This window comes from Callorhinus ursinus, unplaced genomic scaffold, assembly GCF_003265705.2.
Source record: "Callorhinus ursinus isolate GAN/ISIS: 27379988/994484 unplaced genomic scaffold, GSC_fseal_2.0 scaffold3, whole genome shotgun sequence".
Lineage (NCBI taxonomy): Eukaryota > Metazoa > Chordata > Mammalia > Carnivora > Otariidae > Callorhinus > Callorhinus ursinus.
In genome coordinates, this window is record NW_027397065.1 from 35,603,161 (window position 1) to 35,621,006 (window position 17,846).

General features: G+C 44.8%; 1 protein-coding gene across 5 annotated transcripts in view; it reads right to left on the bottom strand.

The window, feature by feature from the left end:
• Positions 1 to 17,846, bottom strand: part of TENM2 (teneurin transmembrane protein 2) — a 1,506,090-nt gene that overhangs the window by 212,571 nt on the left and 1,275,673 nt on the right. The gene's annotated exons all lie outside the window — the stretch shown is intronic.

Genomic DNA, 17,846 nt, shown 5'->3' on the forward strand with positions numbered 1-17,846 from the left:
TGCAGAATGGGAGAAACAATTAACCACAGGAAACACAATTAACAATGCTTAGGAAATTGTTCACACAGCAATTAATTCTCCATGCCTACCACCACTTAAAGTCAGGCTGCATTCTATTAAGGTTAAAAACCTATCTTCAAACAATACAGCTCAGATTGATGGCCACAGATTAAGGTGCCAAGGTGTCCCTGGGTGTATGTCTGCTTTTTTCCTTACATACTTCCCCATCTCAGAACCACGTTGTTTTTTCCCCCCTATACATTACTTTGACGTGCAAGGCAACTCTTTGAGATGATAAATACTAATAAGAATAAGTGACATTTACTGTACACTTTCTGTCAAGGCAACACCTAATTTTCTCCTGCAGTTTATCCGTTATATGTGGGTCACTCACTTGAAGAGACCGGATTCTTTTGCCTCAAATAATGACATATTTTCACTGTACAGAGGTCAGGAAATGAGAACTAATCGTGGCTGCTTCAAGATAACGATAGCTTCTGATTTGTAATTTACCAGGTGAAGGAAGCCAAGGAATTAGCTATTTTAAAATGATTCCTTTTTTAATGTCGCTGTTGGGTTCTTGGGGCTTGCCTGGAGCCAGCCTGCTGCTGCCGTGGAGGGGTGGCTCTTTCACGGAGGGTCTCCCCGTGTTTTAACAGGTACTGCTGGTGTGGCTGGGGCTCGGACCTAACAAAGCTCGGATTTTCTCATCTACGGAAGGAAGCGGTGGGTCTATCAGGCAAGAATGGCAACCTCCCCAGGGCCCCATCAATGTGAAATCTCGTTTCAAAGCTGTTCCTCTCTTCTAATATCCAATCTTGGCCCTCCAAGGTGAGGAACATACTGCGGCCGTCCACTTTGAGAGAACAGCAAGCAGACAATACCCTCATCTTACTGCGCAGAAAGAGGGCATTCATGAAACCGTGTTCTCTCTGTTTGCAGAGATGCTCGCCCTTCCTTTTTTGTTTTGGGTTCCATAGCATCTCTTTATTAAAAAATAAAAAAAAAAAAGTATTCTGAGAAGAAGAAGACTAGAGATGGGGTGAGAAGGGTTAGGGTCAGAGTATACAAGTAACTGCTCAGACAGCTCCCAGAAGTGAAAAGAAAAATAAGAAAGTGAGAGGAAGATAAAAGGGGAAAAGCCAAATCTGCTGAGCATAAGCTCTGTTATCCCAGCAGAAACGAGGCAACAAAAATGAAACTCAAGTTCGGGCATATTTTCTGTTGTTGAATTGAACGTTAAGTAAATAAGTGAGAATTATATCAGGGGTATAACCACCTTCTTTTGTTTTTTTTGGGAGGGAGGCTGAAATAGGCTTTTGTTTGTACTTTTTTTTTTTCTTGATCGGCTATTCCCTCTCTCTTACTTGAGTAAGAAAATGAGAATATCTTTCTAGCCTATGGGGATGGACTAAAATGTCCTTAGGATAAAGACCCAGGGGAGCTGTGAAGTAAATGAGTTTCCTGACTAATGAGAGATCTGTTTCTTATTCTGCTACTGATTTGCTCTATGGTTGGGGCTGAGAAATCCATCCCTCCATCCATCTCTCCCTTTACCTTCTGAAAAGGTTTCCCTTTCCAGGGGGAATAAGGGCTGCTGAGGGCCCGGGAGAACGGGAGAGGGCAAGCATCCACAACACCTCTGGAGATCTAGCAGAGGGTCTCGAATCTAGGAGGCACTCCATAAATGTTTATTAGAATAGATAATGACACATGGGAGCAGATACGGGGGGTTGGACTGCAGGACATTATACTCTCACAAACCAAAAACACATAATACAGAGGTGTGAAGGATGGCACACAATAGGGCTGGCAGCAATAAGGGATGGGTCTGCACAGAGGAGGGTTTATCAATGCCTGCTGCAATCCCCGAACCTCTTCTCTGGCCAGCACTGTAGGAGACGCTCTACAGATACTATCTTCATCAAGATTCACGGCTTACATTCAGGTTGGTACTGTCCTAATCCCCATTTCATAGATGAAGAAACTATTGACTATGAGGTTTGATCACTGGGAGGATTTCAGAATCAGAGGAAGATTACAGTGGGAAGTGATTATCTGCTTCATATTTCACAGTGATCTGGGTACCAATTCTGGTTTGCAATGTGATCTCAGCAAACCTTGTTTCTTTCTTGAAACTCATGATCACCTCACTGTGGTTGATGAATGACCATCTTCTATATTCAGAACCCCTTCATGAAGGGGTTATATTTCCTCATCTTGTTGGATTCGGATGTGGCCACATGACCCAGCAGCACACACTCTATATGCCTTTTTGCACTCTGCCACATGGTCAGCCATGGTTCAGTCTTGAGCGAAGATAACATGGCTCAGAGCCATGGCTGACCCGTGAGAGGACACAGTGTGAGTGAAGAAATAAACTGTTAGTGTTATAAGCTGCTGGGAGTTTGGGGTTCTTTGTTTTAACAGTATGGCTGAGACTTCCCTGACTGAGATGTTCACTTACCACAGCCCCCACTCACTTACCTATGGGGTGTACGTTCCAAGACCCCCCCCCCCCCCCCGCCGTGGATGCCTAAAACTGCAGACAGTACTGAACCCTACATACACACCTATGGTAAAGTTTAATCTATAAATGAGGCACAGTAAGAGATTACAATGATAGCAAATAATAAAACAGAACCATTATAAAAATATACTGTAATAAAGTTATGTGAATGTGGTCCCTCTCTCTTAAAGTATCTCACTGTTCTGTCCTTGCCCCTCTTCTTGCAATGGTATGAGCCAATAAAATGTCGACATGACGAGACGAAGTGAGGTGAATGGCGCGGACACTGTGACATAGCATTAAGCCACTACTGACCTTCTGACCGCACATCAGAAGGAGCATCATCTGCTTCCAGACCACAGTTGACCACGGATAACTGAACCTCAGAAAGCAAAACCGCAGAGAAGGACTACCGTGTAAGTAGAGTAAGACATCCCATTTTTACACAACGGGCATCTGTGCATTCATTCCTTCAAGTTATTTATTTATTCAGTCAGGATCCTTTATAAAACCCAACCAGGAAAAGTTAGGACTGCTCCGTACTTAGGGTCACTACCCTTGCTTCTATGAACAGCAACAACACAAATAGCTCTTTAAATATCATGTCATAAAATATCCAGCTGTGATCCACTCTCAGATTCAGACTTAGAGAGTCTCAAGATTTTGGGTGAACGCCAGCCTCATCAACTTACATTTTCTTCAACGAGACACCTTGGATGCAGTGGGGTGGTCCCCTCTTTCGCTCCCCACAAATGCTCTAGCAGCTCATCCCCAAAAGGTCTTGTTTAGACCATCCTAGGGTCAGAAGTGAAATGAGTTTGGGAGGTCCTCTCCTTCATGTGAGTCACCCCCACTGACAGCCAAAACGCACAATTTATCATGATTTGGCAGGCTCTGTTCCAGAGAGACCCTCAGATGGAACAAATGGGGCTCCATGGGTCAGCAAGAATGGAACGGGGAAAAGCTCCAAGTGGAAGTTCGTGTAATCCAGGTGGCAGCTGGGAAATCAGCCACTAAAAACACGATAGGCAGCCAAGGACTGCGAGTATCCCTCTGGCTAATTGGAGAAAACTTTCATCAAGCGCTGAAAATGAACCAAGGCAGGATGGACAGACCACACACAGATCCCAGACTTCAGCAAGAATAATAAACAGACCCACTTGGAGTTAGGGTGGTATTTCCTTAGTGAGGCGGCCTGTGTTTATGCCAGAGGGGCTCTAAAAGAAATACTCCAAGGGGACCAAGTGAAAATTAAGAGGGAGGGGTTGGTTGCATGTAACAGAATCCCCCAGCGACCACCGGACAGGAAATGTTAGGCCCTGAAAAGTGGCAGCTTGGAATGGGGGCTGTCTGAAATAGTAATTAGGGTATGTGTGGGCCCTGCTGGGTGCCACTTAGAACCTTCCATGTTCATTGGCTGGCAGAGGATCAACCTGACAAGAGAGTCAATCAATATGTCAGCAGCGCTTCCCAGAGAGCTGCTCAGCCCCTGCTTGTCAAAGAGGGCAAACACAGGGGCCACGGATGCTCTGTGCTTGCTGAGCAAGCCTCCAGGAGCAGGGGGTATCTTTAAAGATCAGGCTTGTCGATACATAACCGGAGGAAGAGATTGGGCTTTCCCTTTGAAAATGGAAGCCTGGAGGCCAAGCAGAGCTTAGGAAGTGGGAGGAGGGAGCCTTGCCTGCTGGGTCTTATGGCTTAGCATGCGGCCAGATTCACAAGGGCCTCAGAGATGATGGCAAAGCTCCTTCAGAGACCAGATAGGCTGGGACTCCCTCCCCACCCCCACTGCTGCAGCAGTCAATTTAGACAACAGTGCCAGGACTCCCGTGGGAAGTGTAGCCAATTCCAAAAGTGCCACTGCTGAGAGGAGAGAACCACAGTGGAATAATCAGGGCTCAGAGGCACAAATGCTCACCCTGAACTTGCACAGGCAATCTGCAAAGACACTTTTGCAAGCAGTAGTGAAAATTAACACATGCAGATGAGCCTACTCAATGACAATGATGACAATTAACATTTATTTTGGCAATGTGCCAGGGATTGGGTTAATTATGTTAATTGCATCATTTATTCCTTACTTATCATTCAGCAAATGTTTATTGAGCACCTACTGTGTGTCAGGTGTGTTCTAGGCTCCGGGAATAAAGCAGTTAACAAAAAGAGTTCCTTGCTCTCATGGAACTTACATTCTCGTGGGAGACATAGAAACTACCCACATACCAGTGAAAAGTAGAGTATGAATAGGGTTGGGGATACCAGGGCATAGGGGTGAGCAATTGCAAGATTTTTGTTTAGATGTAGACTGGTCAAGGATGGTGTCTGTGATAGGGAACACTTGAGCCAAGGCCCAAAGGAAGTGAGAAAGCCATTCATGCTGACATCTGGGGAACTGTGTTTGAGGTTGGAGTGGGGTCAGTGGGAAAGGAGAGTGCAGGGTGGAGGGGAAGTTGGGTGGTGGAGAAGGTGGCTGGTGGGGACTGGGTGCCCCTGGAGAGATTTTGCCCTGTATCTGGGTGAGATCAGATGGTACTGGAAGATTCAAAAGAGGATGAAAGCCCACTTATTTCCATTCTCCCTCTGTGATGTGGTAATGTAATCTACCTTTTCTAGATAAGGAAATTGGAGCTTAAGGAGGTTAGTGACTTGCCCAAGATCGCACAACCAGTAACCAGGAAATCTGGAATTTAAACCCAGACATGTATAACTGCTAAGTCAGAGCTCCCAACCCCCGTACTGTCCTGCTAGTGACTTACCCGAAAGTCCTCACTGGAGGCCATTAGGTCCTGAATTCTCTAAATGAACCACTACTTAGCCAAGACTGAACAGGGCAGTGGGCTACAGAATTACTTACTAAATATTGTCAGGGCTCACTCAGCAATAGACACCTCCCTTTGTAAGCAGTCATTAGTCCTCTAATAAATCTGTCCTTGGTCAGCGACCAGCTTGCTATTTAACTTAAAGGAATCTTGAATGTCAATAGAAAATAAATCTGTTTGGCAACCTCAGTTTGCAGTCAGGCAGGCTAACGATCAATATGCTTGGTGACTTTTTCCTTGGTCAGTTTGCTTATCATCCTTTGGGGGTATGGTAGAGTAGGGTGCTTTCTCCTCAAAGAGGAAGGGGCCTACTGCAGTGGATTAATGGTATCCTTTTTAGGAATGCTGTCAGTGCCAAATTACCTTCTGCCTAAAAGAAGAGATACAAACAAAACCATGTGGGGTAACATTCTCGGAAATGCCTTTAGTCTTAAAGGAATTAAAAAAATTTAAAGGAGTTAAAAAAAAAATCCCTTTCAAACCACCACCTTGGTGAAGTGATTTTTCCTATTCCCCCCACACTGTATTGCAATACACTGAATGGACTGAATTTTCAAAGCACTGCGGGGAAGTTATGCCCACAAATCCCTTTACTAGTAATGGGATTTGTGTACCTATCTCCCAAGAATGCTCTGAAAAGTTACTTGCCTGTGTCCAACTTCCAGCTTGCAGCTTCCAAAGCGGTTGCAAAGCTCACGGGCCCAGGAATGACACAGAAGAGGAAGGGTGAGTCATAGACAGGATACGAGAGTCCTGGCAGGACCACTGGAAATGAGAGGGGGCTTTGGAGAAATACACCTGCATTCACACTTCTATCTGCACTCTCTTATCTTTTAGCCATGATACTAAAACAGGGATTTTGTGTCTGCTTTCCTAATTTTAGTCCCTCACAAAAGCAGGGAGGCTTTCTGTCCCCTCCTGCATGTCTGCCATGAGAACAAGGTGACAGTTGCGTGAGGCGGCTCTGAGACCAGGGAGCAGTGTGTTCTCGAGACAAGAGGAATCCACATGGAGGGACCGGCGCATTAATCTATTCTCATGACAGGCTCAGGATAGTACAGCAAGTGGGAAGTGGTACGAGATTAATCAATTCCTCTGTTTGGAGGAAACAAATGGGGCTCCTTGCAGCTTCAGGATGTATTCCACCCCCCCACCCCCCCTGCTGGTCTAACTCCTCCCCCTGGAGTCCCCTTACATCTGCTGCTGTGATGGGTGTGCTGCAGGTGGTGACTCTGGACACCGTGGGGGTGTGGTGGCCGGTGTGCTCAGGTGACCTCTAACAAGGCCCTTTGCTCTCAGCATCACCAGGCAGATCGATACGTAAGACAGACACACATGCTCACAGCCACTGTCTTTTCCTTGTGCAGAGTTACCCGGAATGTACCCTGGAGGACTGGCGATGCTGGCCAGGCGTCCCATTGCCCACTGAGCCAGCTTATCCTCGGGCAGATAAACACATGCCTGGAGCCATGCGCCACACAGACCATCATTTCCCACCCAGACTACCCCTTTCCTGCTGCTATTTTTCCCAGGAAAAAAATAAATTAAAAGGCTTTCTTTCTCTAAGAAAGGACCCATGTGATCAACATACCTTTAGAGAATGATAATATCGGTAGGTTTTATTCAGCAAATAAATCATGGTCTTGGATTTTAAGAGCTTTTGTGATAGCAAAACACAGCCCCACAATCCACACACATACACCTAAGCACATCTTTCTTCTCCCTCCGAAGCTTGTCATTCAGTGTTGACAACCCAAACAATATTTGTCTTTTTTTAAAGAGTGGCAACCAGCAGCCCTATTGAAGAGGGGGCCGGTCCGAAAGACTACTTACTACAAAGGAAAGGCAATGTGGGCTGCACGCGGTATGTGGCCGCTAGAATCATAGGAAGCAGACATTATGAATGTTTTAGAGGATAAGATGTCATATCGATTGGTAGATGTGCAATGTGTGCTGGAACAAAGAGGGGGAACTCTCCCGTGAAAAATAGGCTTTGCAAAAAGCAGTGGGGCGGGGGGTCAGGGAGGTGGCAATTAGGGCACTGGCCATACTCCTAGGGCATGTTGCTTCCCTCGGCTGCAGCAAAGGAGGAAAGGCGCGTCTGGATTCATTTCCCTTCCTGAGTCCCGGGCAGCCCCCATCAGACTGCTTCCAGTGAGCCCTCTGATGGAACTCTGGAGTCTCTTGCCAAGCAGCCTGAAACCGGCAGCAAAGCGAGGGGTGCCTTAGGAAAAGGGGAAAGGAGGAACCATCTTCCTATCCTGGGTCTTTGAGAGAACAGACTCATTCCCATCAGGGTTCAAATTCCCACGCCACTACTCATAAGCGGATGACCTTGTGCAAACGAATTGACCTCTCTGAGCTTCAACTTTCCTTAGCTAGAACAAAAAGTTAACATTTTCGGAAAGTACTGGCTCGGTGTCTAACATTGGGTGAAGAACTTTACATGCAGAGCGCCTGGGTGGCTCAGATGGTTAAGTGTTTCCCTTCAGCTCAGGTTATGATCCCAGGGTCCTGGGATCAAGTCCCACATCAGGCTCCCTGCTTAGCAGGGAGCCTGCTTCTCCCTCTCCCGTTCTCCCTGCTTGTGCTCTCTCTGTGTCAAATAAATAACATCTTTAAAAAAAAAGAAGAAGAACTTTACACATATTATCTTATTTGCCCTTTGCAATAAGCCTAGAGTAGTTACTATTATTATTCCCATTTTATAGCTGAGACATTGGAGGCAGTATGGGAAATTCACCCATATAGATAGGGCTGGTAGGTGGGGCAGCTGGTTATAGAACCAAATGTGCACTTTCAGCCACTCTAATTATGTCACTATGGGAAGAGGGGTGATCAAACAGACCTTATGGGGGTGTTGTCCGTATAAAGGAGGCAGGAATCTGGCAGTATTGAACACATAGGAGGCACTCAAGAAATGTGTCTCACTTTTTGCTGGGTCTTGGGTCATTTTGTCATTACAATGACAGCCATGGTGGCTAACATTTAATTGAGCCTTTAGTGTGTGCCAGGCACCAATTTTATCCGTTGTGTCTATTCATTTCCTGTTTTGCAGATGAAGACATTGAGGCTCCGAGAGCTGGAGTAACAGGCAGCTGGTAAGTGGTAGAGGTATGACTTGAACTTGAGTGTGACACCTAACGCTGGAGCACTGCACCATTCCAGCTCATAGCAGGACAAGCACCAGTGAAGACTGGGGATGTATATTCATCTAGATATTCTTCCCCCATCTGCCTGACTCCCCTTTCAGAGAAACTTTTTTGGCTTCTTTTTCTGCATCACATCAGAATGGCAGAGCAAAAGTCATTATGGGCTCAAAGGTCATCTGGTCTGGCCTTGTACAGATGGTGACCTTAAGCCTCACTTAGGTGAAATGACTTGCCCAGGCTCAAGACAACCACTGACTGGCTAAGCCAGGATTTGAACCTTGGTCTCCTGACTGATGCTCTCCCTGCTGTCATCTTCCCTCTCTTTAAAGACAGAGAATTCTGAGGTCTATGTGCAATGCAATGCCTTATCAGAGAAAATGAGGGGACTGTAGCGAAGCCTCTTCTCTCCCCCATTTAAGGTTTTTATTACTCCTGTTTGCTAACGGTGAGCAAAAATAACCTGTTTATAAACTAGTCAACAAAAGGGGCATCATGATCCTTCCTGATCCTGACTTCATTACATTGGGTTTCTATGACAAATTACTTCTACTGCAAAAGCTCATTCACAACAAGAATCTAAAATCACCATTTTTCTAATTCCACCTGGTCCAATGACGCCATGGTCGATATAGACACGGCTCCCTCCTGCACGTGAACCTGGCAATATTTCAGGAGTGAGAAATGAGTTAAAGAAATAAGGATGCTGAGCAAATCCTGTATGTAATTCTCATGTCAATTTGGTCATTTGTTCAGCAAAGCCAAATTAGGCACACGGGGAATCTGCCAGTGTTCCTTTCAATTTTTAATTTTTGACATGGTTCTCTCAAGGATTTTTTTTTAACTCAGAAATAAGAAATCTTGTATTAGCAAATTGGGCTTGATCTTTCTCTTAACTGGTTTTTTAGTCAAGTGGATTTTACATGTCTAACAAGAAACATTTTACACTTGATTCTAATGGAAAGAAACATTGCATTAAAAAATTAGTTCTATCTCTCAGAGCCTGATGACATAGTAGGAAATAAAAATCCCAGGAATACAGTAGTCCTGGTCCTCTGAAATATTGAACATCAACACGGTCAACTTCTTACTGAGAGCGAGCTTGTCTGGAAGAAAAAAAAAAGGATACTTCCTTTTTGGAATGCAAGTCACCTGTATCCATAAAAAGAGAACCACATTTTCATCTGCAATTAGATAAATGACACAATTAGACTTATTTTGAGTTTGTGACAATTTACTTAATAGAGCTAATTTCAAGGGTTTTATGTGACACTCAAGTCCCACACATCTCTTTGCTGCTAAAGGTACATATTTCTCTCATCAGGTAGCAACACTGTAACTGCTGCGGCACTTTTGGCTTATACAAAAGCACTGTGATGACAGCAGAAAGACATTCGACATTGTTCATTATTAACCTCTCTCCTCTCTTTGGCTTGTGGGCCCTCCCCGCCCCGATCTCTGGAAGATCCCAAACCAGGTATAACCCAATTCACCTACAGGTGGGGGCTGGCGTCTCCTCTCATACCAGCCCGGGAAAGAGATTCTCCCTGACCTGCATGTTCAGAGCTCAAGTAAGGTGAACACATTCATGAAGTTCCCCCACCTGTTTTTATTACTTAGCTCTTCCCCTACTGGTCTTACCTGATTTCAGCTGATCTTTAATACAGGATACTAATGAGGTAGGTATTTTATTATCCCTATTTTACAGATAAAGCGACTGAGGCTTGGTGCAGATACGCGACATGTCCAGGGTCGAGAGGTGTCCGTTGTTGCGTTGTAAACATTTTGTTAAATCTGGCTACTCTACTGAGTTCCCATGGTTAGGGCTAATTCTCAGAGACACTGCTGTCCTTCTGCAGCCCCAGGAATAGCCTCATAACCAGTGTCCTCAGATCCTCTGAGCTTTGCTCTAGAACTGTCGGAAAGAATCATTCAAGGGAACCAGAGTTGGGTCTCACCTCTGAACTTCTCTGGTTCTCAACTCAGAATGTCATTTGCATTCTGCTTCTGGTCCAACAGAAATAGAACATAAGCCACATATGTCATTTAAAATTTTCTAGTAACCACATTGAGAAGTAAAAACAAATTTAATACTATGTTTGGTCACCCAGTATATCCAAAATATTATCAGTTCAATATACATCCAACCTAATAATCATTAATGAGGTATTTTACTTTCTTTCTTTCTTTTTTTTTTTTTTTTGCACTATGTCTTCTAAATCTGGTTTGTGTTTTATACTGAGGGCCTATCCCAACACAGATGCTAAATCTTCAATGGTTAAAATGAAATGTGGTCCTTCCAAAACAATAAAAGTGTGTTAAGTAGAAAAATATTTTCTACTGCTTTAGTTTCAAAATTTAAATTAATTACAACTAAATAAAATGAAAACATTCAGTTCTTCAGTCGCTCTGCGCAGTACTTTCAACTGCTCAGTAGCCACATGTGGCTACTAGACAGAGTAGTTCTAGACTACTGTGGCTTAGTAGGATTCTCCTAGGCTCATCTCCTCCTCTGTGCTACCAGCATATTTTGTATCCACATGTCTCACAGCATTTATGGCTTTAGATGATAATGTCTTATTTACTGATCAATCTACTTCTCCCTGCACCAACCTCTGGGCAGGGAGCACCTTGGCGGGGGAGAGTGAATCTTTATCCCTCTGTTTTGAATTTGCCCCAGCAACCAGCAACCAGGTCTAAACACTGGTGTTCAAGAACTATTTCCTGAATGGAACAATGGTTTGAAAACTTGTGTTTAAAAACATCCAATTAACCAAGGTCTTACAGTGTGCCAGGATGAGAGGAATAATGGTAATAGTACTAATCAATACCTATGGCATTCTTATGCTGTGCCAGGCTCTCGATGACCACCTGCTTTTGAGGCATTTCTCATTTGATCACTACCCCCTGCCCTCAATCACCTTTGGAAGTAGGAATTATTATTACCATTTACCAGATTAGGAAACTGAGGCTTAGAGAGATACCTTGCCCACTCTCACACAGCTGCTAAGTGCCAGAGCCAGGCATGCACAGATGGTTCACAGACCCCTACTGGGGTCTCCCTCACCTCAGTCTTTAAGGACCACGTTCACGATTCTTACTAAATCTGAGCTCCCCGCATATGATCACTTCCTTACCACATTAAAAAATCTAATCCATTTTGCCTCATCCCAAAATAATATCTGTGAAATAAAACACTTGATGTATTAGTTATAAGGCTTTGTGATACATTAAAGTAAACATAACTACTGAAATCAAGCCATTTACTCACATGCCACCCAAGGTCATCAGCTGTGCATGCTGCTAGTGGTATGCCTACCGTATTTGGGGAAATGAGAACTTACAACATTTGCCTTTCCGTCCCCATATAGCAAGCATTACTTGTGTTTTCTGTCCTCTACGGTGGTCTAACAGAGGAGTAGATATAGAGGAGCAGGCTGGAAAGAAGGTTTCCCATGCCTGTCTTGTATTTCTAGCTGTATAAAAGCAAAATATAAGCAAAACATAAGGCCTAACCTCCCACCCCTTCCACCTTGTGGATTTTTCTTCACTTCTTCAGGGCTGGATGATCAAACATTGCTCCAAGGAGGCTGCATCCATGGGGTCAGTCTTTCCTGCTGAGAGCTCTCCTGTCTTAGGCTAGGTGATGCCAAGAGAGTTTGGCATCTGTTAGAATCCAAGAACCCCACCCTCCCCACCTGCCTTCTACCCAGTCCTGTGGGGGAAGGGTCTCTGTAGCCCACACCACCACAGATGTGTTCTTGGGCATCACAGCTTCTACTTCATTCATAAATTCACCAGCAATTGTTGAGCACCTACTTACTATTACCTCAGATACTGCAAACCCTCAAAGCAATTTTCAGTAACAGCCAACACTAATGCAATGCTTACTGTATGCTAGACGCTGTTCTAAAAACTTCAAATACGTAGACATGAAATTGTCATTTTTGGTAGATCAAATATTGTTAGAATATCAGTAAATTCACATGGTCTAATTTAAATATATTAATCACTTAATACAACAGCTCTAGAGACAAATGCTTTCATTATACCTGTTTATAGCTGAAGAAACTATGGGAGAGAGATTGAGTAACTGGCTTAAGGTCATTCTGTCAACAGTGGGAGAGCCGGGCTTTGAACTTGGGGACTGTGGCTCAGAGCTCTTAACTGCAATGCTTTCTGCCTCTTCTAGAACAAGTGTCAAAAAAAAATTTTTTTTTGTCTTGTACCTGAGGGCTGGACTCTACATTTCAGCATGTTGGGTAAAGCATATTTTTGTGGAAACAAGAGAGCATGATGGTTAGAGTAGCTTTGGAAACAGGCAGACCTGACTTCAAATCCATATCTAGGCCCTGGCCCTCAGTCTCTGGGAATCTCTGGGAAAGTATGCTTTTTGTGTTTTGATCTCTCAGACCCTCAGTTTCTTGATCTGCCAAATGGGAATGTTAAAACTCCCTCCCTTACAGGGGGGTTGTCCCACTAAATGAAACCAAGCACGCAAAGCACTTAGCTCAGCTGGACACAGAGTTAAGAGCTCAACCAGCAACAGTGGTTCTATGGACTGGTCAGAAATAACATTGTCCACCTGGAGACAAGTATCTTTCAGATTCCAAATCGTTAGGTTACAAGCAAATAGGCCATTCCTAAATTGGAGATGGCTTGCATTCTGAATTAAAACTATAGAATCCTGTGTAGAAAAACAGGGATCATGTCCTCCAGGCTCATTTTACAGAAGAGGTTCCAGAGACGCAGAGGGGTTAAATACCTCAGCAGGGAGGCCACGCATCATTTTTGAGAAGCCCAGATCCCCGATCTGATTCGCTTCCACCTTACTGCACTGACTTGAAGCTGTCCTTTTGGAGTGATGCTTTAAAGAGGAGCCTCAGACCTGCTGACCTGAATCACGGATTTCGTGCACCTGTGATGTCACTGGCAACACCAACCAGTGGTTGGGAGGTGCAGTAGGGGTGGGAAAGGGAATTCTTAATCATTTCCACCAACCTTCTCCAAAGCAACCATGGATATACAGTCTAAGTAAAAACTGTGTGTTTCCTATGCAAATAGAGCTTCCAGAAAAGCCCCCAAACCTCCCTTTCTCTACTGAGATTGCCACCTTGAATCCTCTGTTAATATTCTGGAGAGCCACTGCATAAAAACACATTAAATGTCAATATTTTCTGCATTTAACCTGATATCTGCAAATTCAGGGTGCTCATGTAATGAGCCTTGACACCGTAACAGGACAAAGGCTTGTGTCTTGTGGGAGAGCTGTGTTAATAAGCGCTTCCTAATTTATTCTGTGCCCGGTGCTAAGCTAGGCTCTGGGGATGCAGGGATGACTAAGACACTGCTGCCCTCAAAAAGCTTACAGTCCAGGCCAGGGGTTTCGGGCTGTGGTTCCCAGACCGGGCACCATCCTCATCCCCTGAGAACTTGTTAGAAATGCAAATTATCGGGCCCCCTTCCAGACCTGCAAATCAGAAACTCCAGCAGGGGTGGGGCCCAGGTATCTATGGATCAAGAGCCTTGTTAGTGATTCTGATGAATGCTCAGGTCTGAGCACTACTGGTCTTGTGTGAAGTAAGGCTGACAGCAATTAGGGAGAAGGAAACTGAAGGGAAGGAATAAGCTCCCCTTGTTTAGTTCCATAAGCGTGGAGAAAGTAAGCGAGCCCAGACCCCTTTCTCCAGGTGTACTAGGTCTCTGCCCACACGGGCAGGATGTCAGAGACAGTCCAGGAGACGTCATATGGAAAAGAGACATCCAAGCCAGGATGGAAAGATGGAAAAAATGCCAGACCCAGACCTGGGCCAAAGCGAAATGGTAAAGCAGGTACCTTCTTAGCATGTCTTCTTAGCATGTCTGCCCTCCTCCCAGCACCTGCTCTGTATCTGTTCTGCCTGCCCAAGGTGACCAGTTATCAGAGAGACTCACGGCCACCTCCCAGCTCAGCAGGGCCACTTGTGCTAATGCCTTCCCACCACACTGGCAGGTTCCTGGACTCCCATTCGATTCTCTCAGAGCTGTGCTTCCCAAACTATCAGCCACTTCAATAAAACTTAAATCTGTTGGAACTTGATAGATGGATTCATCCACAGCCCTCCCTACAACAACTGCACATTTTCTACCATTGATGGATGTGCAATTACAGAGGAGATTAATGATTTCAGCCAAACGTATAAACTCTAAGGGTGGACATTTTGGGCATGATGCCACTTAGGGCAGGGGAGATATTTCTAGAGAGCAGGTATTTTGGACAGCAGGTCTGAGATGGCAAGCAGGGCAGGCACCCCCCTCCACTCACCGGTCAGTCCTGGCTTGGGGTGCTGACAAGCGGCAGATGGGCCTTGGGGGGATCTCTGCTCTGTTTGGCGGGACGACTGCATCCCCTTCCCTGCTATCAGGCACAGAGCCACCCAAAACCAGATGATCCACAGGCTAGCAGTGGTGGGGGGCATCTTATTGTAAATACCTGTCCATAAGCACTCCCAGGGCAAAGTGCTTTTTGTCTATAGTCTATGATGCTGAACTCAGGAGGTTGAGTTATGTGTTAGCTTTGGACGATTAGGGATTAGCTTGACCTGGCTTGAGTAGAAAAGGGAAATTACTAGAAGGCTGTGAAGATAGCTCATAGAAGTAAAGGAGTAGCTGGCCAGTCAAGCCCTGTCTTTATTCTCTGTCAATGGGCTTTCTCCATGAGGTGGGGACAATGGCCATAAACAATGCCAGATTCCTATCCCCACGCCCTTGGACCACCAAAGAAAAGAACACTTCATTTTTTCAAATTCACTTATAGACATCCTAGGCAAGGACTCTGGTGATCCTGGCTAGGGGTCACCACCTTGCTTGGGCCAGTCACTGTGGCCAGCAAGGAAAGATAATACTGTGGACTCTGTCTGGGGGCAAGGTCTGACTTTTTTTTTTTTTTTTTAAGATTTTTATTTATTTATCAGAGAGAGAGAGACAGAGGCAGGCAGAGGGAGAAACAGGCTCCCTGCTCAGCAAGGAGCCCAATGCGGGACTTGATCCCAGGACCCTGGGATCATGACCTGAGCCGAAGACAGACGCTTAACCCACTGAGCCACCAGGCATCCCGGGCAAGGTCTGACTTGACGAAGACGTGAAGAGTTGTGAGTACAGACCTAGCTGCCAAGCAAAGTTGCCAGATTCAGCCAATAAAAATACAAGATGCCACTTAAATTTGAATTTCCCATGGAATATTTGGGACACACTTCAACTAAAAGCATTATTTGTTATTGGTGTGACACTCAAACCTGGGCATCCCACATTGAATCTGCCAACCCTGTCACCAAGGGAACTGATATGAGTCACTCAGGTTCCCCATGTTGTGTCTACCACAAGTTGTTTAACACCATGAAGAGGTACAGAGTTCTTTCTAGAGGAAAACACTGTCCATGCCCAGAGGGACCCCTGAGACCCTTCTCCACCATGTGCTGGGATGGCTCTCTGCCCAGATGAGAATCTGTATAGGCAACTAAACTTTCCACAAAGTGTCAAAACTGCCCGGCTGTTCGCTCTGTATAGTACAAGGGATTCCTGGGTGGGACTTAAGGAATTTATAAAAAAATTCAACTAGGATCAAATTGTGATTCCACTCTTGCCCAAGCTCCTGGAGACATGTGATATTGAGAAAGTCAGCGTGAGGCTAACTCGCCGGTCGGTGCCCATCTCTGAGCCTGGGTGTTGGTTCCCTCCTCTCGGCAGCCTCACTGCAACCAGTTTGCAAGGCCTGCTCCTCCTCAGTCTTGGCTAAACATCTGGAACCTAAAGATCTCTGCAAGCTCCATTTTTGCTGGCAGTGTTGATTCCTATAAATATTTACTAAACTTGCTCTGCAGTCAAGGCACAGCCGTTTTTTCTCTTCCTTCTGGAAGGAAGTTTATTACACAAAGTAATAGGTGATGTCTTCTTGCTACCACATAAATCTGCTATAGTACCTGTGTGTTGAACTTCTTAGACAGCAAGAACAAACAGTTGTTACTGAAACATTCCACACGGAGGAAAATAAACCAGAAGCAAAGGCAACACAACAAACAAAACTTAGAGATTTATTCTCTGCTAGAATATTTAACAAAAGATGGAGCCCTCCAAAGCTGAGGTTCTGTTATATTTCCTAAAGTAGGAAAACCAAATGGTTCAATTTTGTTTTTCTTTAGACAACACTTTCTTATTCTGGTGACCAGGAGTGAATTTTGTGGCACCAAGTATCTGAGAAAGAACTCAGACCTAGGGGGTACATACCCAACCAAGCTCAGATTTAGGACACACAAAGCTAGTGCAGGGGCAAGGGCAGTTCTAGGAAAGATGTAGAGCTAGGCAACTTTTCCTTTGTGTTCTCCAATCTGGTAACAGCAGTGATGGTGCCTGAAAAACTTTGGGTAAATTATATGACAGCTTTAGTGAAGTAAAAAGCCAATCTAGTGGCCTCTCAGCAGCAGCATGTTTGGACTTAAGGAGAAGGCTGTATTTCTTTTTTCTGGGAAAGCCCCATGCACTTAGGATAAACTCCTTAATGAAGTGCCAATGATCTCAGAGTTGACCTTCAACGTCCTTTCCACACAGCCTGTGCTTCATACCATGATCAGGAGCCAAATCTCATTGGGTGAGAGTGACTTGGCTCTCTATAGTCTTTCTGGGAAATGTGCTTCAGGGTCATCTCACGTGTGTGCACGTGTGTGTGTGTGTGTGTGTGCGCACTCGTGTGCTCATGTGCATGTGGTGTAGTTAATTTCCTGGCGAGTGCACATGGGACTACTTTGTCCATGGGAGGGATTATTTTTATAAGTGGCTTTAGCTAATTAGTTTATTTTTGCTGAGATGCTCCCATCCTATACTCCTAATTTGATATCCTTATTTCATATAGAAACTGGAAGCTTGATTGACCCTTGAATGGATGCTGAGTGGTTCTATTTGGATATACTGCTGTACATTCTGGTAAGGTAATGATTAAGAATGTCTGGTTCACTATTGTACACCCAGGACCTAGCATAGTAAAAAGTCTTATTTAGCTCCTTCCTTTGCCAAACACTGTGCCAAGGGCTTTTTAAGAACGATCTCATTTAATCTTTACAAAACCCCTGTAAGACAAGAACTAATATTGTGCCCATTTTATTAGGGGGAAGCCAAGTCATAGGGAGAGGCTAAGTATCCTGCCTGTGCTCACGTAGCTAGTAAGCAGAAAAACTGGGATTTGATCTTGAGCAGTCCGGATTCTGAAGCCTGTGCTCTTACTTGGCAACAGAAAATACTCGTTTTATAAATTAGTGAATAAGCGGACGACTACTAAGTATAAGATTAAAGGGCTTGGTGACAAAACCTTGGTTTTTACCCTTAGTTGTCAGGCCCAGA